This window comes from Anomaloglossus baeobatrachus, chromosome 4 (assembly GCF_048569485.1).
Source record: "Anomaloglossus baeobatrachus isolate aAnoBae1 chromosome 4, aAnoBae1.hap1, whole genome shotgun sequence".
Lineage (NCBI taxonomy): Eukaryota > Metazoa > Chordata > Amphibia > Anura > Aromobatidae > Anomaloglossus > Anomaloglossus baeobatrachus.
The window spans coordinates 115,455,244-115,480,941 of record NC_134356.1 but is presented as its reverse complement, the minus strand read 5'-3'; the positions used below and the strand labels follow the sequence as shown (position 1 = coordinate 115,480,941).

Genomic DNA, 25,698 nt, shown 5'->3' with positions numbered 1-25,698 from the left:
CTCTTTTTCAAAAGGGGGCTCAACCGATGCCAGTCAAGTGGGGTGTGTGTGGCCCAATTAGTGGCAACGAGGGAGACTGTGGTTGGAGTCCCCTCGCTGTGTTTCTAAAAGAACCAAAATGAACAAATCATGGCTCTCAGAGGACTTTTCTTCCCCTGGGTCAGCCAGGGGACGGGAAAGGTACACGTATTTTTGAGAGTGCTTCATGCAAAGCATCTTTTTCTTTTTCAAAAGGGGGCTCAACCGATGCCAGTCAAGTGGGGTGTGTGTGGCACAGTTAGTGGCAATGAGGGAGACTGTGGTTGGAGTCCCCTCGCTGTGTTTCTAAAAGAACCAAAATGAACAAATCATGGCTCTCAGAGGACTTTTCTTCCCCTGGGTCAGCCAGGGGACGGGAAAGGCACGCGTATTTTTGAGAGTGCTTCATGCAAAGCATCTTTTTCTTTTTCAAAAGGGGGCTCAACCGATGCCAGTCAAGTGGGGTGTGTGTGGCACAGTTAGTGTAAACGAGGGAGACTGTGGTTGGAGTCCCCTCGCTGTGTCTCTAAAAGAACCAAGATGAACAAGTCATGGCTATCAGAGGACTTTTCTTCCCCTGGGTCAGCCAGGGGACGGGAAAGGCACGCGTATTTTTGAGAGTGCTTCATGCAAAGCATCTTTTTCTTTTTCAAAAGGGGGCTCAACCGATGCCAGTCAAGTGGGGTGTGTGTGGCACAGTTAGTGTAAACGAGGGAGACTGTGGTTGGAGTCCCCTCGCTGTGTTTCTAAAAGAACCAAGATGAACAAGTCATGGCTCTCAGAGGACTTTTTTTCCCCTGGGTCAGCCAGGGGACGGGAAAGGCACGCGTATTTTTGAGAGTGCTTCATGCAAAGCATCTTTTTCTTTTTCAAAAGGGGGCTCAACCGATGCCAGTCAAGTGGGGTGTGTGTGGCCCAATTAGTGGCAACGAGGGAGACTGTGGTTGGAGTCCCCTCGCTGTGTTTCTAAAAGAACCAAAATGAACAAATCATGGCTCTCAGAGGACTTTTCTTCCCCTGGGTCAGCCAGGGGACGGGAAAGGCACGCGTATTTTTGAGAGTGCTTCATGCAAAGCATCTTTTTCTTTTTCAAAAGGGGGGTCAACCGATGCCAGTCAAGTGGGGTGTGTGTGGCCCAATTAGTGGCAACGAGGGAGACTGTGGTTGGAGTCCCCTCGCTGTGCTTCTAAAAGAACCAAAATGAACAAATCATGGCTCTCAGAGGACTTTTCTTCCCCTGGGTCAGCCAGGGGACGGGAAAGGCACGCGTATTTTTGAGAGTGCTTCATGCAAAGCATCTTTTTCTTTTTCAAAAGGGGGCTCAACCGATGCCAGTCAAGTGGGGTGTGTGTGGCACAGTTAGTGTAAACGAGGGAGACTGTGGTTGGAGTCCCCTCGCTGTGTTTTACATGCTTTTAGAAGGGCATGACATGGCTTGGAGGTTGACTTTCAGCATCTGCAAACTGTTGCCTACCAAAATGCTGCCTTTCCAACACCTGTGGTTATAGACAATGAGGAACATACTGATGAAGATGAGACGCAGATACCCGATTGGGATGACAACTTAAATATTCGGTCAGGGCAAGAAGAGGCTCGGTCTGAGGGGGAGGGGAGTGCAAACACAACAATTGATGATGAAGTTCTAGATCCCACCTACTGTCAACCCACAGTCAGACACTCGAGGAGGTCAACAGAGGTGGTGGAGGAGAATGCAACCGACGACGAAGTTACCTTGCGCCTTCCTGGACACAGTCGGAGCACTGGTAGCACGTCTACAACTGCATCCTCAGCCACCACTCTGCCTATGAGCATTATTCGGGGTGGATCAACAGGTCGCATGGCCTCTAAGCCTTGCCTAGCCTGGTCCTTTTTTTACATAGAAAAAGATCGACCAAATTATGTGATCTGTAAAATTTGTCATGGTTCTCTTAGTAGAGGTCAAAACCTCAGCAGTTTGACAACTTCTTCCATGAATCGTCACATGAATAAATATCATATGGCCCGGTGGGAAGCTCACCGTGCTGCAATGCGGGCGAGCGGAGCGAACCATCCACCGCCTGCCCCTTCCAGTGCATCCGCGCGCTCGTCATCTTCTAGGACTGTGGGGACAGCTGTCACACCTGTTTTTCCACCCACAACTTCCACCACTGTAACCGCAACAGGCAGTTTGCTTGGTAGGTCGTCAGTTGGTTTGGAAGGGGAAACAAGTGAGTGTGTACAGCTCTCTCAGACATCGATAGCACCAACGTTGGATGAAGGCAACATCATGTCTCCGCCTGCACTTTCCTCACAAACCTGCATTTTTCCAGGGACACCCTACTCAACACCATCTACACACAGCAGCCAGATCTCTGTCCCTCAGATGTGGTCAAATAAAAGGCCACTTCCTGCGACCCATGACAAAGCGAAGAGGTTGACTCTATCCCTGTGTAAGCTGTTGGCTACCGAAATGCTGCCTTTCCGCCTAGTGGACACACAGGATTTTAGAGACCTTATGTCTGCCGCTGTGATCCAGTACAAGATGCCCAATCACCACTGCTTCTCCAAGAACAGCATGCCCGCGCTACACCAGCATGTCGCACACAACATCACCACTTCCTTGAGAAACTCTGTGTGCGACAGGGTGCATTTCAACACAGATACTTGGACCAGTAAGCATAGACAGGGTCATTACATGTCACTGACTGGGCACTGGCAAACTATGGTGAGAGATGGAGAAGGGTCTGCTGTCCAAGTCTTGCCGTCCCCACGAGTTGTAGAAGTTAATACACTGCTTCGGCCTCTTCAACCTCGTGTGGGTCCTCCACCTTGGCGCAAACCCTGTGTGGTCAGGCCACCCTTCCTTGTAACTGCGCACAAGCACTACCACACACCTCCTTACTATGCTGGCAGCAGAGCTCAATGCCATCAGGCGGTCAAAGTTTTACTTTGAAATGTATGGGAAATGTGAGTCACACCGCTGAGAAGTTGTGGACGGTTAGCTCTGGATACCGAGTTTCATCAATGGTTGTCTCCACTCAACCAGCAGCCAGGGAAGGCCGGGTGCGACAATGATGCAAACATGGGTGCGGGCCTTCGCTGTGACAATGTGACACACATGGCTTGTGTGTTTCACGTGTTGAACCTGGTTGTCCAGCAATTTTTAAAGCACTATCCTGGACCACATGGCCTTCTGCAGAGAGCACGGTGTAACGCCTTCCTTGATCCACACACTCAGATGGGCTGTTAATGATAGGCTAGAGGGAAGCCACTCACCAAGCAGGACCCCTAGAGCCCTGAAACCCTTTAACCCCTATACAGGGATTAGGAATTGCACAGGGCCCAAGGTGATTAATACCTGTGGAAGGCTGCAGTTCCAGAGAATAGTAGTCAGGCAGGGTCAAAACATTAATTGAGGAACAGGAACAGAATGGGACGGCCAGGACTTAATCAGAAAACAAGCAGAGGTGAAATGCGGATCGGCCAACAAGGTACATAAACAGCAAGCAGGAAAAGTAGTCAGGTAACAAGCACACAAAATCATAAAACTGAACTGGGGGTAAAAGTAACCAGAGGTCATAGCTATGTCTGGCAGTGGTCTGCAGACAGGATGGGCATAAAAAAGGGTGTGGTGTCTTCCCATTGGTTGTAGCTGAATGATGGTATTTCATCTGTGAGATACCCACCAGCTACATTCAGCCAGAGATTCTGCATCTGTCAAGGTAATGCAGCCCAGTGGGTGAGCATAACCTGCGTCCACCTGCGCCGCTGGCATCGACTCCTCCCCCATCATCAGCACTATTCATGAAAGGAACACGTTGTCACCTGGCGACCGGAGTACAAATTGACGGAGCGGACTCCGTTGGTGACTTAACAGCCGTGTGCGGCAATGATGCAAACCTGGCTGCGGGCCATCCTCAGGGCAATGTGACACACGTGCCTTGTATGGCTCACGTGTTGAACCGAATTCTCCAGCAATTTTTAAAACACCATCACGGCCTACATGGCCTTGTGCAGCGGGCACGCTCGCTATGTGCTCACTTCCATCGTGCGCACACAGCAGCTCAACAACTTTCATCACTCCGGAAGTCTTAGGGTCTGGCAGTTAAACGCCGGAAATTCGATGTTCCGACACGCAGGAATTGGAATCTGCACATGTTGCAGCGTGTGTGGCAGCACCGCAGAGCCCTGCTGAAATACGGTATGACATATAGCCTGGGATAACTTGATCAAGAGGTGGTGCAGATCACGCTGCTGGAGTGGTGTCAGATCAAGGACCTATGCACCCTGCTACACAGTTTACAAATGTCGACGAAGATGTTTAGCACTGGCAATGTCATTCTCAGCGTGACAATTCTGGTCATCTACATGATGGAGCACACTGTAATTATTATTCGGAGTCAGGTGTTGGGACAAGAGGAAGGGGAGGAAGTACAGGAGGAGTCATATGCGGAAGGGATAACAAGATCTACGAGGTCCAGATGGTCAGCGGCACCTATGCGGCATTCATGGTGAGGGAGAGGGATTAACAAGGGCGCATAGTATCAGCAAAAAGTGTTGATGAAAGTGCAGGAGCCCATGAAGAAATGGAGGAGGAACTGGCGATGGGCATGGAAGACTCAGCAGATGAGTGAGAGCTTGCTCACATTTCGGTTGTGCGAGGTTGTGGGGAGAGGGCAGAGGAAGGATGCACGATTCTCACCTCTCTGCCACCAACACACCAAGGACTTGGTCCTCCTGGATGCACAAGACACATGAGCGCCTTCTTGCTGCACTACCTACATGACCCTCGGATTGTATGAATTCGAAGTAATCCTGAATACTGGGTTGCCACACTGTTAGATCCCCGGTACAAGACAAAATTTGGCGAACTAATTCCTGCCATAGAAATGGACGCACGTATACAGGAGTATCTGCAGAATGTGGTACGCAATCTTAGATCTACTTTTCCACTAAACACCAGTGCTGCACAGAGTGAATCTCAACGCTTTGTCATGGATAGGAGGAAATGGTCTTTTACTTGTCCACATCGGAGGGACCGAGGGATGGCTGCTGTGCTGAGATGGCGTTGAGTACGGTGTCCCTGCACAGTTGCACTTTTGGTCATATACCAAAATGAGTTGAAAAGGGACAGATGCTGTTGGAAAGGGGAACAGGTGTGTTGGAAAGGGGAAAAAAGTTTTGGTCCGTGGATTTGGTGGTTAAGCAACTGTAACATTTGCTGAAGAAACGCCATCTGTTACAGTGGGACTGGCAGATTTGGATAAAGTGGTATATAATCTGTGACCGCTATATAACGAAAATTAATAAGAAAAGAAAGAGAAAGGTATATATCCCCATCAGCAGTCAGTGTCCACCGTGCTCCCAGTTGGAAAAGGAGAGGTTGGCAACTGGAAGGTTTGGTGGAGGATACAGAGCTGTGTGGCTATGAAACTAACAGTAGCCTGAACCGAGTTAGACGCCATTCGGATCTGGAGACTGTGAGCCCTGTTAGCGTCACAGGGTCCACATGCCCACCCAGCCCAGGAACTCCCTGTTAACAACACAGGGGCCATTGAGTACGCTGACCGTGTGCGTAGGGGCACACCTGTGGACAGCAGGCGCATCAGCAGCAGCAGGCCTGTTAATGCCACTGGGCTGCACAAGCAGGACTGGTAGGACAGGAGCTGGTCTTAACCGTTCTGCGTTACCAACTGTGGTGGTGGCCTGCATCGACACCCTATCCCTGCCTACCTCTGGCCTAAAGCCGCAATGGGTTCAACACATGGAGGTGTGCTCTTTCGGAGCATAATAGAAGACTGCGCACCTCCTTGTTGGCTCCAGCCCCTTTTATAACCTGGGTCCGCCCCAAACCAGGGTGAACCACAATGCACCTCCTGGAGACAAAAGTAGAGTGACACGTCATGAGTGGCATAACTAGCGTCCTATTTGGAACCGCAACTTCAATGATGACCTCATGGCTGCCATGACCCAAACACCTCACCAGTCATCGTCTGACCATCAATAATGCGGTGACAAGTCATAGGTGTGGGCCTCTGCAAGCCATTTGGGAGGACACCTGATGCCCTGTGGTCTATATGGGACCCCCACATCAGGGCCAGGGCCAAAGAGTTCATTACCGGACCTAGTCTCTGATGCAGGAAGTGCCTGAGCATGCTCAGTAGCATGAAATACAGTGTCTGAAAAAAGACTATCAGCTTTAGCATGGTGTCTAGGCACAAAACAGGACTTAGACCCGGCACGGAATGCAAGCACCTGTGCAAAGAGGCTTTTCACACTTAGTGTGGGAGCATGCGCTGTATCCCGAAAAGAAGACTTAGCGTCAGGAATAACAGTCAGGCTGAGCATACTCACTAGGCAAAACACTGTAATTATGCTGCAGCTGGGGTAAATCGGCACACGCATGCGCACTAGCTGCCTCTCCACACTTAGACGTGGAGGGGAAATTGATCTTGGAGATGCTGTCTATGAACAGAAGGAAAAGCTAAAGGAAGCCTGACCTTCTATGCCTCCGAATTATGAAATGCAGCAATGAATTCCATGAGTTTGCTATAACATTAGCGTAGCAAAATGTGCATGAGGGTGTCATGTAGAGGTGCTAGAAATAGCTTGTCACCAGTGGGGCACTAATGGAATACAACAGCCAGTTCTATGATGCCACTAAATGGCAGTATTTTGTGCTATCATTATAGCTTATTAAAAACAGAGCAGGAGGGTGTCATGCAGAGGTGCTGCACATAGATTTGCACTAGTGTGACTAGACAAAAGTCCAATAGCCACGTTTAGGATGGCACTAGGTACACTGAGTGTTTGCTAGTATAATGGCTTAGTTTAAAAAAGTTTGAGTGTGCAATGCAGGCAGACGTGCTGCAAATATCTTTACAATAGTGTGAATAGACAAAAGTACAATAGCCACGTTTAGGATGCCACTAGGTACACTGAGTGTTTGCTAGTATAATGGCTTAGTTTAAAAAAGTTGGAGTGTGCAATGCAGGCAGACGTGCTGCAAATATCTTTACAATAGTGTGAATAGACAAAAGTACAATAGCCACGTTTAGGATGCCACTAGGTACACTGACTGTTTGCTAGTATAATGGCTTAGTTTAAAAAAGTTGGAGTGTACAATGCAGGCAGACGTGCTGCAAATATCTTTACAATAGTGTGAATAGACAAAAGTACAATAGCCACGTTTAGGATGCCACTAGGTACACTGAGTGTTTGCTAGTATAATGGCTTAGTTTAAAAAAGTTTGAGTGTGCAATGCAGGCAGACGTGCTGCAAATATCTTTACAATAGTGTGAATAGACAAAAGTACAATAGCCACGTTTAGGATGCCACTAGGTACACTGAGTGTTTGCTAGTATAATGGCTTAGTTTAAAAAAGTTGGAGTGTGCAATGCAGGCAGACGTGCTGCAAATATCTTTACAATAGTGTGAATAGACAAAAGTACAATAGCCACGTTTAGGAAGCCACTAAGTACACTGACTGTTTGCTAGTATAATGGCTTAGTTTAAAAAAGTTGGAGTGTGCAATGCAGGCAGACGTGCTGCAAATATCTTTACAATAGTGTGAATAGACAAAAGTACAATAGCCACGTTTAGGATGCCACTAGGTACACTGACTGTTTGCTAGTATAATGGCTTAGTTTAAAAAAGTTGGAGTGTGCAATGCAGGCAGACGTGCTGCAAATATCTTTACAATAGTGTGAATAGACAAAAGTACAATAGCCACGTTTAGGATGCCACTAGGTACACTGAGTGTTTGCTAGTATAATGGCTTAGTTTAAAAAAGTTTGAGTGTGCAATGCAGGCAGACGTGCTGCAAATATCTTTACAATAGTGTGAATAGACAAAAGTACAATAGCCACGTTTAGGATGCCACTAGGTACACTGAGTGTTTGCTAGTATAATGGCTTAGTTTAAAAAAGTTGGAGTGTGCAATGCAGGCAGACGTGCTGCAAATATCTTTACAATAGTGTGAATAGACAAAAGTACAATAGCCACGTTTAGGATGCCACTAGGTACACTGACTGTTTGCTAGTATAATGGCTTAGTTTAAAAAAGTTGGAGTGTGCAATGCAGGCAGACGTGCTGCAAATATCTTTACAATAGTGTGAATAGACAAAAGTACAATAGCCACGTTTAGGATGCCACTAGGTACACTGACTGTTTGCTAGTATAATGGCTTAGTTTAAAAAAGTTGGAGTGTGCAATGCAGGCAGACGTGCTGCAAATATCTTTACAATAGTGTGAATAGACAAAAGTACAATAGCCACGTTTAGGATGCCACTAGGTACACTGAGTGTTTGCTAGTATAATGGCTTAGTTTAAAAAAGTTTGAGTGTGCAATGCAGGCAGACGTGCTGCAAATATCTTTACAATAGTGTGAATAGACAAAAGTACAATAGCCACGTTTAGGATGCCACTAGGTACACTGAGTGTTTGCTAGTATAATGGCTTAGTTTAAAAAAGTTTGAGTGTGCAATGCAGGCAGACGTGCTGCAAATATCTTTACAATAGTGTGAATAGACAAAAGTACAATAGCCACGTTTAGGATGCCACTAGGTACACTGAGTGTTTGCTAGTATAATGGCTTAGTTTAAAAAAGTTGGAGTGTGCAATGCAGGCAGACGTGCTGCAAATATCTTTACAATAGTGTGAATAGACAAAAGTACAATAGCCACGTTTAGGATGCCACTAGGTACACTGAGTGTTTGCTAGTATAATGGCTTAGTTTAAAAAAGTTTGAGTGTGCAATGCAGGCAGACGTGCTGCAAATATCTTTACAATAGTGTGAATAGACAAAAGTACAATAGCCACGTTTAGGATGCCACTAGGTACACTGACTGTTTGCTAGTATGATGGCTTAGTTTAAAAAAGTTGGAGTGTGCAATGCAGGCAGACGTGCTGCAAATATCTTTACAATAGTGTGAATAGACAAAAGTACAATAGCCACGTTTAGGATCCCACTAGGTACACTGAGTGTTTGCTAGTATAATGGCTTAGTTTAAAAAAGTTTGAGTGTGCAATGCAGGCAGACGTGCTGCAAATATCTTTACAATAGTGTGAATAGACAAAAGTACAATAGCCACGTTTAGGATGCCACTAGGTACACTGAGTGTTTGCTAGTATAATGGCTTAGTTTAAAAAAGTTGGAGTGTGCAATGCAGGCAGACGTGCTGCAAATATCTTTACAATAGTGTGAATAGACAAAACTACAATAGCCACGTTTAGGATGCCACTAGGTACACTGAGTGTTTGCTAGTATAATGGCTTAGTTTAAAAAAGTTGGAGTGTGCAATGCAGGCAGACGTGCTGCAAATATCTTTACAATAGTGTGAATAGACAAAAGTACAATAGCCACGTTTAGGATGCCACTAGGTACACTGACTGTTTGCTAGTATAATGGCTTAGTTTAAAAAAGTTTGAGTGTGCAATGCAGGCAGACGTGCTGCAAATATCTTTACAATAGTGTGAATAGACAAAAGTACAATAGCCACGTTTAGGATGCCACTAGGTACACTGAGTGTTTGCTAGTATAATGGCTTAGTTTAAAAAAGTTTGAGTGTGCAATGCAGGCAGACGTGCTGCAAATATCTTTACAATAGTGTGAATAGACAAAAGTACAATAGCCACGTTTAGGATGCCACTAGGTACACTGACTGTTTGCTAGTATAATGGCTTAGTTTAAAAAAGTTTGAGTGTGCAATGCAGGCAGACGTGCTGCAAATATCTTTACAATAGTGTGAATAGACAAAAGTACAATAGCCACGTTTAGGATGCCACTAGGTACACTGACTGTTTGCTAGTATAATGGCTTAGTTTAAAAAAGTTTGAGTGTGCAATGCAGGCAGACGTGCTGCAAATATCTTTACAATAGTGTGAATAGACAAAAGTACAATAGCCACGTTTAGGATGCCACTAGGTACACTGAGTGTTTGCTAGTATAATGGCTTAGTTTAAAAAAGTTGGAGTGTGCAATGCAGGCAGACGTGCTGCAAATATCTTTACAATAGTGTGAATAGACAAAAGTACAATAGCCACGTTTAGGATGCCACTAGGTACACTGAGTGTTTGCTAGTATAATGGCTTAGTTTAAAAAAGTTGGAGTGTGCAATGCAGGCAGACGTGCTGCAAATATCTTTACAATAGTGTGAATAGACAAAAGTACAATAGCCACGTTTAGGATGCCACTAGGTACACTGAGTGTTTGCTAGTATAATGGCTTAGTTTAAAAAAGTTGGAGTGTGCAATGCAGGCAGACGTGCTGCAAATATCTTTACAATAGTGTGAATAGACAAAAGTACAATAGCCACGTTTAGGATGCCACTAGGTACACTGAGTGTTTGCTAGTATAATGGCTTAGTTTAAAAAAGTTGGAGTGTGCAATGCAGGCAGACGTGCTGCAAATATCTTTACAATAGTGTGAATAGACAAAAGTACAATAGCCACGTTTAGGATGCCACTAGGTACACTGACTGTTTGCTAGTATAATGGCTTAGTTTAAAAAAGTTTGAGTGTGCAATGCAGGCAGACGTGCTGCAAATATCTTTACAATAGTGTGAATAGACAAAAGTACAATAGCCACGTTTAGGATGCCACTAGGTACACTGACTGTTTGCTAGTATAATGGCTTAGTTTAAAAAAGTTTGAGTGTGCAATGCAGGCAGACGTGCTGCAAATATCTTTACAATAGTGTGAATAGACAAAAGTACAATAGCCACGTTTAGGATGCCACTAGGTACACTGACTGTTTGCTAGTATAATGGCTTAGTTTAAAAACGTTTGAGTGTGCAATGCAGGCAGACGTGCTGCAAATATCTTTACAATAGTGTGAATAGACAAAAGTACAATAGCCACGTTTAGGATGCCACTAGGTACACTGACTGTTTGCTAGTATAATGGCTTAGTTTAAAAAAGTTGGAGTGTGCAATGCAGGCAGACGTGCTGCAAATATCTTTACAATAGTGTGAATAGACAAAAGTACAATAGCCACGTTTAGGATGCCACTAGGTACACTGACTGTTTGCTAGTATAATGGCTTAGTTTAAAAAAGTTGGAGTGTGCAATGCAGGCAGACGTGCTGCAAATATCTTTACAATAGTGTGAATAGACAAAAGTACAATAGCCACGTTTAGGATGCCACTAGGTACACTGACTGTTTGCTAGTATAATGGCTTAGTTTAAAAAAGTTGGAGTGTGCAATGCAGGCAGACGTGCTGCAAATATCTTTACAATAGTGTGAATAGACAAAAGTACAATAGCCACGTTTAGGATGCCACTAGGTACACTGACTGTTTGCTAGTATAATGGCTTAGTTTAAAAAAGTTTGAGTGTGCAATGCAGGCAGACGTGCTGCAAATATCTTTACAATAGTGTGAATAGACAAAAGTACAATAGCCACGTTTAGGATGCCACTAGGTACACTGAGTGTTTGCTAGTATAATGGCTTAGTTTAAAAAAGTTTGAGTGTGCAATGCAGGCAGACGTGCTGCAAATATCTTTACAATAGTGTGAATAGACAAAAGTACATTAGCCACGTTTAGGATGCCACTAGGTACACTGACTGTTTGCTAGTATAATGGCTTAGTTTAAAAAAGTTTGAGTGTGCAAAGCAGGCAGACGTGCTGCAAATATCTTTACAATAGTGTGAATAGACAAAAGTACAATAGCCACGTTTAGGATGCCACTAGGTATACTGAGTGTTTGCTAGTATAATGGCTTAGTTTAAAAAAGTTGGAGTGTGCAATACAGGCAGACGTGCTGCAAATATCTTGACAATAGTGTGAATAGACAAAAGTACAATAGCCACGTTTAGGATGCCACTAGGTACACTGAGTGTTTGCTAGTATAATGGCTTAGTTTAAAAAAGTTGGAGTGTGCAATGCAGGCAGACGTGCTGCAAATATCTTTACAATAGTGTGAATAGACAAAAGTACAATAGCCACGTTTAGGATGCCACTAGGTACACTGAGTGTTTGCTAGTATAATGGCTTAGTTTAAAAAAGTTGGAGTGTGCAATGCAGGCAGACGTGCTGCAAATATCTTTACAATAGTGTGAATAGACAAAAGTACAATAGCCACGTTTAGGATGCCACTAGGTACACTGAGTGTTTGCTAGTATAATGGCTTAGTTTAAAAAAGTTGGAGTGTGCAATGCAGGCAGACGTGCTGCAAATATCTTTACAATAGTGTGAATAGACAAAAGTACAATAGCCACGTTTAGGATGCCACTAGGTACACTGAGTGTTTGCTAGTATAATGGCTTAGTTTAAAAAAGTTTGAGTGTGCAATGCAGGCAGACGTGCTGCAAATATCTTTACAATAGTGTGAATAGACAAAAGTACAATAGCCACGTTTAGGATGCCACTAGGTACACTGACTGTTTGCTAGTATAATGGCTTAGTTTAAAAACGTTTGAGTGTGCAATGCAGGCAGACGTGCTGCAAATATCTTTACAATAGTGTGAATAGACAAAAGTACAATAGCCACGTTTAGGATGCCACTAGGTACACTGAGTGTTTGCTAGTATAATGGCTTAGTTTAAAAAAGTTGGAGTGTGCAATGCAGGCAGACGTGCTGCAAATATCTTGACAATAGTGTGAATAGACAAAAGTACAATAGCCACGTTTAGGATGCCACTAGGTACACTGAGTGTTTGCTAGTATAATGGCTTAGTTTAAAAAAGTTGGAGTGTGCAATGCAGGCAGACGTGCTGCAAATATCTTTACAATAGTGTGAATAGACAAAAGTACAATAGCCACGTTTAGGATGCCACTAGGTACACTGACTCTTTGCTAGTATAATGGCTTAGTTTAAAAAAGTTGGAGTGTGCAATGCAGGCAGACGTGCTGCAAATATCTTTACAATAGTGTGAATAGACAAAAGTACAATAGCCACGTTTAGGATGCCACTAGGTACACTGAGTGTTTGCTGGTATAATGGCTTAGTTTAAAAAAGTTGGAGTGTGCAATGCAGGCAGACGTGCTGCAAATATCTTTACAATAGTGTGAATAGACAAAAGTACAATAGCCACGTTTAGGATGCCACTAGGTACACTGACTGTTTGCTAGTATAATGGCTTAGTTTAAAAAAGTTTGAGTGTGCAATGCAGGCAGACGTGCTGCAAATATCTTTACAATAGTGTGAATAGACAAAAGTACAATAGCCACGTTAAGGATGCCACTAGGTACACTGACTGTTTGCTAGTATAATGGCTTAGTTTAAAAAAGTTTGAGTGTGCAATGCAGGCAGACGTGCTGCAAATATCTTTACAATAGTGTGAATAGACAAAAGTACAATAGCCACGTTTAGGATGCCACTAGGTACACTGACTGTTTGCTAGTATAATGGCTTAGTTTAAAAAAGTTTGAGTGTGCAATGCAGGCAGACGTGCTGCAAATATCTTTACAATAGTGTGAATAGACAAAAGTACAATAGCCACGTTTAGGATGCCACTAGGTACACTGAGTGTTTGCTAGTATAATGGCTTAGTTTAAAAAAGTTTGAGTGTGCAATGCAGGCAGACGTGCTGCAAATATCTTGACAATAGTGTGAATAGACAAAAGTACAATAGCCACGTTTAGGATGCCACTAGGTACACTGACTGTTTGCTAGTATAATGGCTTAGTTTAAAAAAGTTTGAGTGTGCAATGCAGGCAGACGTGCTGCAAATATCTTTACAATAGTGTGAATAGACAAAAGTACAATAGCCACGTTTAGGATGCCACTAGGTACACTGACTGTTTGCTAGTATAATGGCTTAGTTTAAAAAAGTTGGAGTGTGCAATGCAGGCAGACGTGCTGCAAATATCTTTACAATAGTGTGAATAGACAAAAGTACAATAGCCACGTTTAGGATGCCACTAGGTACACTGACTGTTTGCTAGTATAATGGCTTAGTTTAAAAAAGTTTGAGTGTGCAATGCAGGCAGACGTGCTGCAAATATCTTTACAATAGTGTGAATAGACAAAAGTACAATAGCCACGTTTAGGATGCCACTAGGTACACTGAGTGTTTGCTAGTATAATGGCTTAGTTTAAAAAAGTTGGAGTGTGTAATGCAGGCAGACGTGCTGCAAATATCTTTACAATAGTGTGAATAGACAAAAGTACAATAGCCACGTTTAGGATGCCACTAGGTACACTGAGTGTTTGCTAGTATAATGGCTTAGTTTAAAAAAGTTGGAGTGTGCAATGCAGGCAGACGTGCTGCAAATATCTTTACAATAGTGTGAATAGACAAAAGTACAATAGCCACGTTTAGGATGCCACTAGGTACACTGAGTGTTTGCTAGTATAATGGCTTAGTTTAAAAAAGTTGGAGTGTGCAATGCAGGCAGACGTGCTGCAAATATCTTTACAATAGTGTGAATAGACAAAAGTACAATAGCCACGTTTAGGATGCCACTAGGTACACTGAGTGTTTGCTAGTATAATGGCTTAGTTTAAAAAAGTTGGAGTGTGCAATGCAGGCAGACGTGCTGCAAATATCTTTACAAAAGTGTGAATAGACAAAAGTACAATAGCCACGTTTAGGATGCCACTAGGTACACTGACTGTTTGCTAGTATAATGGCTTAGTTTAAAAAAAGTTTGAGTGTGCAATGCAGGCAGACGTGCTGCAAATATCTTTACAATAGTGTGAATAGACAAAAGTACAATAGCCACGTTTAGGATGCCACTAGGTACACTGACTGTTTGCTAGTATAATGGCTTAGTTTAAAAAAGTTGGAGTGTGCAATGCAGGCAGACGTGCTGCAAATATCTTTACAATAGTGTGAATAGACAAAAGTACAATAGCCACGTTTAGGATGCCACTAGGTACACTGAGTGTTTGCTAGTATAATGGCTTAGTTTAAAAAAGTTGGAGTGTGCAATGCAGGCAGACGTGCTGCAAATATCTTTACAGTAGTGTGAATAGACAAAAGTACAATAGCCACGTTTAGGATGCCACTAGGTACACTGAGTGTTTGCTAGTATAATGGCTTAGTTTAAAAAAGTTGGAGTGTGCAATGCAGGCAGACGTGCTGCAAATATCTTTACAATAGTGTGAATAGACAAAAGTACACTAGCCACGTTTAGGATGCCACTAGGTACACTGAGTGTTTGCTAGTATAATGGCTTAGTTTAAAAAAGTTGGAGTGTGCAATGCAGGCAGACGTGCTGCAAATATCTTTACAATAGTGTGCATAGACAAAAGTACAATAGCCACGTTTAGGATGCCACTAGGTACACTGAGTGTTTGCTAGTATAATGGCTTAGTTTAAAAAAGTTGGAGTGTGCAATGCAGGCAGACGTGCTGCAAATATCTTTACAATAGTGTGAATAGACAAAAGTACAATAGCCACGTTTAGGATGCCACTAGGTACACTGAGTGTTTGCTAGTATAATGGCTTAGTTTAAAAAAGTTGGAGTGTGCAATGCAGGCAGACGTGCTGCAAATATCTTTACAATAGTGTGAATAGACAAAAGTACAATAGCCACGTTTAGGATGCCACTAGGTACACTGACTGTTTGCTAGTATAATGGCATAGTTTAAAAAAGTTGGAGTGTGCAATGCAGGCAGACGTGCTGCAAATATCTTTACAATAGTGTGAATAGACAAAAGTACAATAGCCACGTTTAGGATGCCACTAGGTACACTGACTGTTTGCTAGTATAATGGCTTAGTTTAAAAAAGTTTGAGTGTGCAATGCAGGCAGACGTGCTGCAAATATCTTTACAATAGTGTGAATAGACAAAAGTACAATAGCCACATTTAGGATGCCACTAGGTACACTGAGTGTTTGCTAGTATAATGGCTTAGTTTAAAAAAGTTGGAGTGTGCAATGCAGGCAGACGTGCTGCAAATATCTTTACAATAGTGTGAATAGACAAAAGTACAATAGCCACGTTTAGGATGCCACTAGGTACACTGAGTGTTTGCTAGTATAATGGCTTAGTTTAAAAAAGTTGGAGTGTGCAATGCAGGCAGACGTGCTGCAAATATCTTTACAATAGTGTGAATAGACAAAAGTACAATAGCCACGTTTAGGATGCCACTAGGTACACTGACTCTTTGCTAGTATAATGGCTTAGTTTAAAAAAGTTGGAGTGTGCAATGCAGGCAGACATGCTGCAAATATCTTTACAATAGTGTGAATAGACAAAAGTACAATAGCCACGTTTAGGATGCCACTAGGTACACTGACTGTTTGCTAGTATAATGGCTTAGTTTAAAAAAGTTGGAGTGTGCAATGCAGGCAGACGTGCTGCAAATATCTTTACAATAGTGTGAATAGACAAAAGTACAATAGCCACGTTTAGGATGCCACTAGGTACACTGACTGTTTGCTAGTATAATGGCTTAGTTTAAAAAAGTTGGAGTGTGCAATGCAGGCAGACGTGCTGCAAATATCTTTACAGTAGTGTGAATAGACAAAAGTACAATAGCCACGTTTAGGATGCCACTAGGTACACTGAGTGTTTGCTAGTATAATGGCTTAGTTTAAAAAAGTTGGAGTGTGCAATGCAGGCAGACGTGCTGCAAATATCTTTACAATAGTGTGAATAGACAAAAGTACACTAGCCACGTTTAGGATGCCACTAGGTACACTGAGTGTTTGCTAGTATAATGGCTTAGTTTAAAAAAGTTGGAGTGTGCAATGCAGGCAGACGTGCTGCAAATATCTTTACAATAGTGTGCATAGACAAAAGTACAATAGCCACGTTTAGGATGCCACTAGGTACACTGAGTGTTTGCTAGTATAATGGCTTAGTTTAAAAAAGTTGGAGTGTGCAATGCAGGCAGACGTGCTGCAAATATCTTTACAATAGTGTGAATAGACAAAAGTACAATAGCCACGTTTAGGATGCCACTAGGTACACTGAGTGTTTGCTAGTATAATGGCTTAGTTTAAAAAAGTTGGAGTGTGCAATGCAGGCAGACGTGCTGCAAATATCTTTACAATAGTGTGAATAGACAAAAGTACAATAGCCACGTTTAGGATGCCACTAGGTACACTGACTGTTTGCTAGTATAATGGCTTAGTTTAAAAAAGTTGGAGTGTGCAATGCAGGCAGACGTGCTGCAAATATCTTTACAATAGTGTGAATAGACAAAAGTACAATAGCCACGTTTAGGATGCCACTAGGTACACTGACTGTTTGCTAGTATAATGGCTTAGTTTAAAAAAGTTGGAGTGTGCAATGCAGGCAGACGTGCTGCAAATATCTTTACAATAGTGTGAATAGACAAAAGTACAATAGCCACGTTTAGGATGCCACTAGGTACACTGACTGTTTGCTAGTATAATGGCTTAGTTTAAAAAAGTTTGAGTGTGCAATGCAGGCAGACGTGCTGCAAATATCTTTACAATAGTGTGAATAGACAAAAGTACAATAGCCACGTTTAGGATGCCACTAGGTACACTGAGTGTTTGCTAGTATAATGGCTTAGTTTAAAAAAGTTTGAGTGTGCAATGCAGGCAGACGTGCTGCAAATATCTTTACAATAGTGTGAATAGACAAAAGTACAATAGCCACGTTTAGGATGCCACTAGGTACACTGAGTGTTTGCTAGTATAATGGCTTAGTTTAAAAAAGTTGGAGTGTGCAATGCAGGCAGACGTGCTGCAAATATCTTTACAATAGTGTGAATAGACAAAAGTACAATAGTGTAATACTATTGTATGTTTTGAGGATTTCGATAGCATTAGGGCAATGACAGCCAGAGACGAGTTTGTGGTACAAGATGTTTATGATATGTAACCACGGTAGATACACAATGGAAATACACAGTATAACAAACACATAAAAATACCTTTCCGAAACGGAGCGAAGGGGATTCCCGGGGCCACGCACCGGACTCCCCCAGGGAGACCACCAGAGCGAACCCCTATACAGGGACTGTCCGGCAATCAACCCCGGAAGGCCTAAATGCGCCGCAGCCGGGACACAAGGGGCAAGCGGTAAAGTCCAGAAGTGTCCGTACGGGATGAAAGTCCAGAATGGTTATGAACCGGAAGAAACCGGGCAGACGTGCTGACCAAAGACGGCAGACGGAGTCCGGGCACAGTTTGAAGAAACCGGGTGTGGTCCAGAGTCGGTCGGTAGATTTTCAGGAGGATCCAAAGGTAATCAAGTAGCAGCAGCAGCAAAGCAGGAGCACACAGCAAGCAGTATACTCAGGCACTGGACTAGGCTTAGAGGCGGCCTTTTAAGCAGCTGGACAGGAAGTAGGGCAACAGAACATAAAACTCCATGTTAACCGAGGGAAAGCTCTTTCAAAAGAGGACTGGAAAACCCGGAAACCTGACAAATAGCCACGTTTAGGATGCCACTAGGTACACTGAGTGTTTGCTAGTATAATGGCTTAGTTAAAAAGAGTTGTAGTGTGCAATGCAGGCAGAAGTGCTGCAAATATCTTTACAATAGTATGAATAGACAAAAGTACAATAGCCACGTTTAGGATGCCACTAGGTACACTGACTGTTTGCTAGTATAATGGCTTAGTTAAAAAGAGTTGTAGTGTGCAATGCAGGCAGACGTGCTCTGGAAATGTCTTTGCACTAGTGGGACTATAGCAAAGTCCAATAGCCACGTTTAGGATGCCACTAGGTACACTGAGTGTTTGCTAGTATAATGGCTTAGTTATAATGAGTTGGAGTGTGTAATGCAGGCAGACGCGCTCTGCAAATGTCTTTGCACTAGTGGGACTATAGCAAAGTCCAATAGCCACGTTTAGGATGCCACTAGGTACACTGAGTGTTTGCTAGTATAATGGCTTAGTTATAATGAGTTGGAGTGTGCAGAGGACAGGAGGGTACAGTGCCAGGATTGTGGGTATGGGTAGAGGAATGGAAGCCTGCCTTTCTATTCCCTCCTAATAGGGAAATGCAGGGAGGAAATCCCTGACCTTTGCTACACAGACGCTGTTGCTGTTTTCAGGACCTGTCACCTATGGCTCTCTGACCCTGCCGGTTTGAGCCCTTAAAAGGACTGCTAGAAAGTGCTCTCCCTAAGCTGTCTAACGCTGTGTATGCAGCGCATATAGCTGTATCGGTGATAGGACTCAGGAGGCGGAGCTGCGACAGTGATGTCTGACACCAAAGACGCAGAAGCGATAATGGCGTCCTGGAGGAAAATATACGGTTTTATAATGCAGGGACATGTGACATGGACATCCTATCACACATGCCGTTGCTTCTCTGGCTAAAAGTCCACTTAGCTGTGTGTGTGTCTGGGATTGGCTGACATGCTGGCCCGCCCCACTACACGCGCGCGCTTAGGGAAGGAAGACAAGGAAAAAAAAAAATGGCGATCGCCATTATAGAAACAGCAGTGATCTGAAGGCGCTGTTCACGCACACTATACACTGAAATGTCATAATAGTGTGATTTACAGAGTGACTTACACTATTACAGCAGAAACCAAGCTAGGATTTAGCTGTTTTTTTGCTGCTAGAACCGTTCTCGAACGTTTCTAGAACTATCGAGCTTTTGCAAAAAGCTCGAGTTCTAGTTCGATCTAGAACAGGCCCCAAAATCACTCGAGCCTAGAACTGGAGAACCTCGAACCACGAACCGCGCTCAACTCTAGTCACAAGTTTTGAGGGAGCGTGTAATTTACATGCTGACTTTAGGAATGTCACCAGGGCGATTTGAATATTCATTTCTCTACCATAAGCCATCTCCAAAGGAGTTTCAGAGATTTGGCAGTACATGCAGCCGGCCTCACAACCATGGACCATGTGTAGCCGCATCAGCCCAGGACCGAAACATCCATCATCTTCACCTTTAAGATTGTCTTATAGCACTCACCCAGACAGCGGCGGCAAAAATCTGTGTGCAAAACCATAGAATTTCTACACAAACTGTCAGAAACCATCTCAGGGAAGCTCATCTGCTGCTTGACATTCTCATCGGGGTCTCCACCTGACTGCAGTTCGTCGTCATTACCAACTTAATTGGTCAAATGCTCACATTAGATGGCATCTGGCACGTTGGAGAGGGCAGACGGCAGACTGTGTGTATGGTGTTTTGTTGGTTTGCTGATTTCAAGGTTTTTCCACATAGTATAATGAGCCCCACATATTCCCTCATATAGCATAATGGGCCACACACAGTCCTCCATATGATATAATGCATCCCCTATAGTTCTACATATAGAGTAATGGATCTCAAATAGTTGTCTAGATAGTATAATGCACCCACGGTAGTCCTCCATACAGTAAAAAGCACCCACCTTAGTTCTCCATATAGTATAATGGGCTCCCTCTAGTCCTCCAGATAGAAAATAAAGAACCACATAGTCCTCCATATCATATTATGAACCACATAGTCCTCCATATAGCAAAATGCACACCCCATAGTCCTCCAAATAGTATATTGCACATTTCATGGTCTTTTATATAGAATAATGCACATCTCATAGTCCTCCATATACAATAGTATAATGCACATCCAATGGTCCTTCATATAGTATAATGCACACCTCATAGTCCTCCATATAGTATAATGCACATCCTATGGTCCTTCATATAGTATAATGTGTGTCGCCCTGGGCAAGCCAGGGGACACAGGTCACACACCACCACACCCCACACTCCAGGTAGGCACATCACAGCTAACCTACAAATCCTTGTTGCCTTCCTCCAGGAGTCTGATGATGCACACCAGGGGGTGGGCCAGGCGGTTGGCTCCGCCCACCGAGGAGCTCACAACTCTGGAGGCGGGAGAAATCAGGCAGTCCAGTGAGGGACATGAAGGAGTAAAGAACAGAGACAGCTCAGGGAGGAGCAGGAGTGAGGAGCTAAGTAGAGGAGTTAAGAAAGTGAAAGCAGGAAAGTGGAAAAAGGAGAAAAGCAAGTGAAGTGACAGAAGAGAAAGAAAGCCTGAAGGGTCCAGCTTTGTGGAGGGCCAGATCAGCAAGGTCAGCGACGGCGGTGACTGTCTGGAGGGGGACAGTTTGGAAGTTCCTGGAAGGACCCCGTTGGCTGTGTGCCCGGTGGTCTGGAGCAGTGTTCCGAAGGACAGTCAGCACCAGGGCAGGGGCCTCTCGGACCCCGGCAAGGCTAGGAGTCGCCAGATTTGCCAAATCCATCAGTGACAGGGACGCAGATCCCCCAACAACCAAGTCCCGATTGAAGGCAACAGCCCAACCCGTATTGGAGAGACACCGCCACCGCCACGGCACCAGTTTCTCAGGGCCAGCGCCTGCGGGCAAAGTGTAGAGCTCCTCCGGCCCAGATTGCAGCCGGGGAGCGGGTAACCGGAGGGAATCCACCGCTACCACAAGTCAAACAAAGGTGCAAGGAAGAGGGACATCACCGTCACCTACCGGGAGTGCAGGTGCAGCCGTCTGTGGGACCGTCCTACCAGCCGTTTGGTTTACCGTACAAACTGTGTCCACGTCTCAGGCTGAGTGAGTACCACAGTGCCGTAAGGCACAGCGCTGCCCCCGCGTCCCTGCGCCCACCAGGCCCTGCACCACACATCTCCATCACCGGGCCCCGGGATCACCAACCCCTACCCACGGAGGGGCAACACAATACCTGGCTGCTCCGCATCACCATCCCCGGGAGCCCCCGTACAGAGCAGCGGTGGTGAAATCACCACAACCGTGGGTGGCGTCACGAACTATAACAATCCCCACACCCAACAAACACCCCCTTTTCACTCACGGGCGAGGAGTGTCGCTCGAGAAACCCCGGGATCCGGCCCACAGCTCGAGCCACCAGGAGCAGCTGCCGGACCCGAGCAGAAGGGGTGAGCGCGGTGTGCTGACACCCTCCTCCCCGCCCGCGACAACTTGGCGTCACGAACAGGATCTTACCGCTCTGCCGTCTGGTAGAGGTGCGCCTTGTTACCGCCGGAGGTATCCGGCAGGAAAATTTCAGAAGCCGCCATCTTTGGCGCGAAAAGTTCCCGCTCGAGCGTCTTCTCGAGCAGTAGAGGCGCGAAGGCCAAAACCCCGCCCCGAGAGAGGAGGGGCCGGAAAGAGCTAAGGGGGACGCGATGGCGGCTGGACGCATGTAGCTGCGGCTATAAAAGCAGGGACGCCAGGACCTTGCAAGAATACCGTTCCTGGAAGCAACCAGAGAAGCCATCATGTGGATGCCGTCCCGCGACACCGTAGCCCCCGCGCCTGGAACCGCGGCGTGGGTGGAGGTCCGAACCGCGCAGCTCTATCAAAGGCTGCAGGTCAGGATGCAGCTCCTCATGGAGGAGTGGGAGGCCGACATGGCGGATGTTGTAGCCACCGTGCGGAGACGCGAGGAGGAGGCGGAGAAAGGGAGGGTGAGTGACCCACGTCCCGATGCCCTTGCAGGGCCGGTCATCGCGGCTGTGGGGCCCGGTCCAAGCCCTCTCCCCCCGTTGCCTCCCTCGCCACCCGTCCCGGAGGCCGTGACCCCGCCACTAGGCCTGCTACCACCGCAACCGGTAGCAGTACCCAGCGTCCCCGCCCAGGCGGGCCGACCTGTAACCGGAGCCCGCGGCACACCGGAGGTGTTACCGTGGAAGACGCCGAAAGTAGAACCGGAGGCATCCCTTGAAAAACTTCCCGAGCCGGAGCCGATAACCCATTCCGAGCCGAAGGCCCGGCAGCGGAAAGCCCCTATGCCCATCCCCCACACCTCGGCTGAGGTGGCGCCGGGTTGTTGCTGCAAGGCAGCGCCCAAGGCCATGACACCGCGAGATACGCCGCCCACCTTCCTGACAGTGGGTAACGTTTTGGATGTCCCGCGGGGCCCGACCCGTGCGCCGGCGCTGGCAGCAGCGCCGAAATGGGGTAGGGAGCCGGTACCGCTGGGCCTGGAGATCGAGGAGAGGGAGCGGAAAAAGGCTGAACTGGTGGCCAGAGCGATCCGGGAGAAGGAGCACCTCCGGCGGGCGACCTCCCGTGCCCGAGGACCGTTGTACGTGGGGCAGGTGAGGCGGTTTGATGTCCGCCGGGGCTACGGGTTCATCTACGAGCCGGGCCTGGAGGCCGAAGTTTTTGTAGCCCGGCGGGATGTGAATGCCCACCTGCCCGAGGAGCATCCTGGCCGTAATCTGATGCCGGGTGATATTGTCCAGTACACTCGGTTCTTTGGGGAGCGAGGGTGGTTTGCGCTGGACGCTAGATTAAAGGGCAGCCCAGAGGCCCTAGCAAACGCCGCGCCCCCTCCCTTGGAAGGAGCACTGGAGCCTGGAGGACCGGAGTAGGGCCGTGGGTGCCCGTAGCAACAGTCCCCGTTGGGACCACCAGTGAGTTTAAGTTTGTTTGAAAGTTTGCAAAAGAATGATAAGGAAAATGAAAATTACCGAGTTTTTCATCTGATTTGCTTGTGATTGAACCGGCAGGAGCCGGCACCGTTGTCCCCGTGGGGACCGTTTAAAGTTTATTTGCATGGGATCTATCCATGGACAAGCCCGTGAACTTGCAGGGCACCACAAACGTTAAGTGGCTTGTAAATATGTTGGTTACCGTTACCGTTTCCGCAATACCGTCTCCGGAGAGACAGGTTGGAGGGAGGGCCCTCAGCAGAGCAGGCTAGGGCCCAGCCGCCAAAGGAACCGGTGGCCACCCTCTGGAGGGGAAGGACAGATCCCGCTTGGGTAACTTGTGCTGGACTGTGGGTCAAGGGGTGCTGCCTGGGTTTTAGGGGCAGCATCAGGGCCAGGTTGCTTGGGTGGGAGAGAGCGGAAACCGTGACCGTATACCGTTGTAACGTTAAAAGAATGTGCCTCCCGTCTTGGGAAGAGTTATGATTAAAAATGTTATTTATGTTTTCTTAACCCTGTTACCCCTTTTTCAGAAAAATAAAACCGGTGTAGGACGGCAGCCCGCGGACGGTCTGCATTTTGCTAAGGGGGAATGTGTCGCCCTGGGCAAGCCAGGGGACACAGGTCACACACCACCACACCCCACACTCCAGGTAGGCACATCACAGCTAACCTACAAATCCTTGTTGCCTTCCTCCAGGAGTCTGATGATGCACACCAGGGGGTGGGCCAGGCGGTTGGCTCCGCCCACCGAGGAGCTCACAACTCTGGAGGCGGGAGAAATCAGGCAGTCCAGTGAGGGACATGAAGGAGTAAAGAACAGAGACAGCTCAGGGAGGAGCAGGAGTGAGGAGCTAAGTAGAGGAGTTAAGAAAGTGAAAGCAGGAAAGTGGAAAAAGGAGAAAAGCAAGTGAAGTGACAGAAGAGAAAGAAAGCCTGAAGGGTCCAGCTTTGTGGAGGGCCAGATCAGCAAGGTCAGCGACGGCGGTGACTGTCTGGAGGGGGACAGTTTGGAAGTTCTTGGAAGGACCCCGTTGGCTGTGTGCCCGGTGGTCTGGAGCAGTGTTCCGAAGGACAGTCAGCACCAGGGCAGGGGCCTCTCGGACCCCGGCAAGGCTAGGAGTCGCCAGATTTGCCAAATCCGTCAGTGACGGGGACGCAGATCCCCCAACAACCAAGTCCCGATTGAAGGCAACAGCCCAACCCGTATTGGAGAGACACCACCACCGCCACGGCACCAGTTTCTCAGGGCCAGCGCCTGCGGGCAAAGTGTAGAGCTCCTCCGGCCCAGATTGCAGCCGGGGAGCGGGTAACCGGAGGGAATCCACCGCTACCACAAGTCAAACAAAGGTGCAAGGAAGAGGGACATCACCGTCACCTACCGGGAGTGCAGGTGCAGCCGTCTGTGGGACCGCCCTACCAGCCGTTTGGTTTACCGTACAAACTGTGTCCACGTCTCAGGCTGAGTGAGTACCACAGTGCCGTAAGGCACAGCGCTGCCCCCGCGTCCCTGCGCCCACCAGGCCCTGCACCACACATCTCCATCACCGGGCCCCGGGATCACCAACCCCTACCCACGGAGGGGCAACACAATACCTGGCTGCTCCGCATCACCATCCCTGGGAGCCCCCGTACAGAGCAGCGGTGGTGAAATCACCACAACCGTGGGTGGCGTCACAAACTATAACAATCCCCACACCCAACAAACACCCCCTTTTCACTCACGGGCGAGGAGTGTCGCTCGATAAACCCCAGGATCCGGCCCACAGCTCTAGCCACCAGGAGCAGCTGCCGAACCCGAGCAGAAGGGGTGAGCGCGGTGTGCTGACACCCTCCTCCCCGCCCGCGACAAATGCACCACATGGTCCTCCATATAGTATAATGCACACCTCATAGTCCTCCATATAGTATAATGCACATCCCATGGTCCTTCATATAGTATAATGCATCCCATAGTCCTCCATATAGTATAATGTACATCTCATGCTCCTCCATATAGTATAATGCCCCCCTTAGTCCTCCATATAGCATAATGCACCCCTTAGTGCTTCATATAGTATAATGCACACCTCATAGACCGCCATATAGTATGATGGCTACCAGTGTACTCACTGATTTAAAAAAAATAATTAAATGCTCACTTCTCCTCGTTCAGCCACCACTCCGGTCTCCTTGGCAAGCATTCGACATTGCTACATATGTCGGCAAAGTGGGTGTGCTGTAGTAATGACATCGTGCCCACTGTGCTGCGATATCAGATCTCAGAGGGCGAATTATGGAAGTGGGAGCATCAGCAGACAGCTCCCTCTTTCATCATTGCTAACTAACTTGCTGTCACTATATGAGTGGTTGTAACAATGGATACCTAAGCTGCAATGTCCTGCACATGAGCCAAGAGACCTAGCTAATTAGGAAAACTATAATACGTTTCTAATTGGAGGTATTTGCTAAAA

At 46.4% G+C, this 25,698-nt stretch overlaps 1 protein-coding gene across 2 annotated transcripts in view; it reads right to left on the bottom strand.

Moving 5' to 3' along the window:
• The window catches only part of RGS14 (regulator of G protein signaling 14), a 277,457-nt gene that overhangs the window by 132,013 nt on the left and 119,746 nt on the right, over positions 1-25,698 (bottom strand). The window lies entirely within an intron of this gene.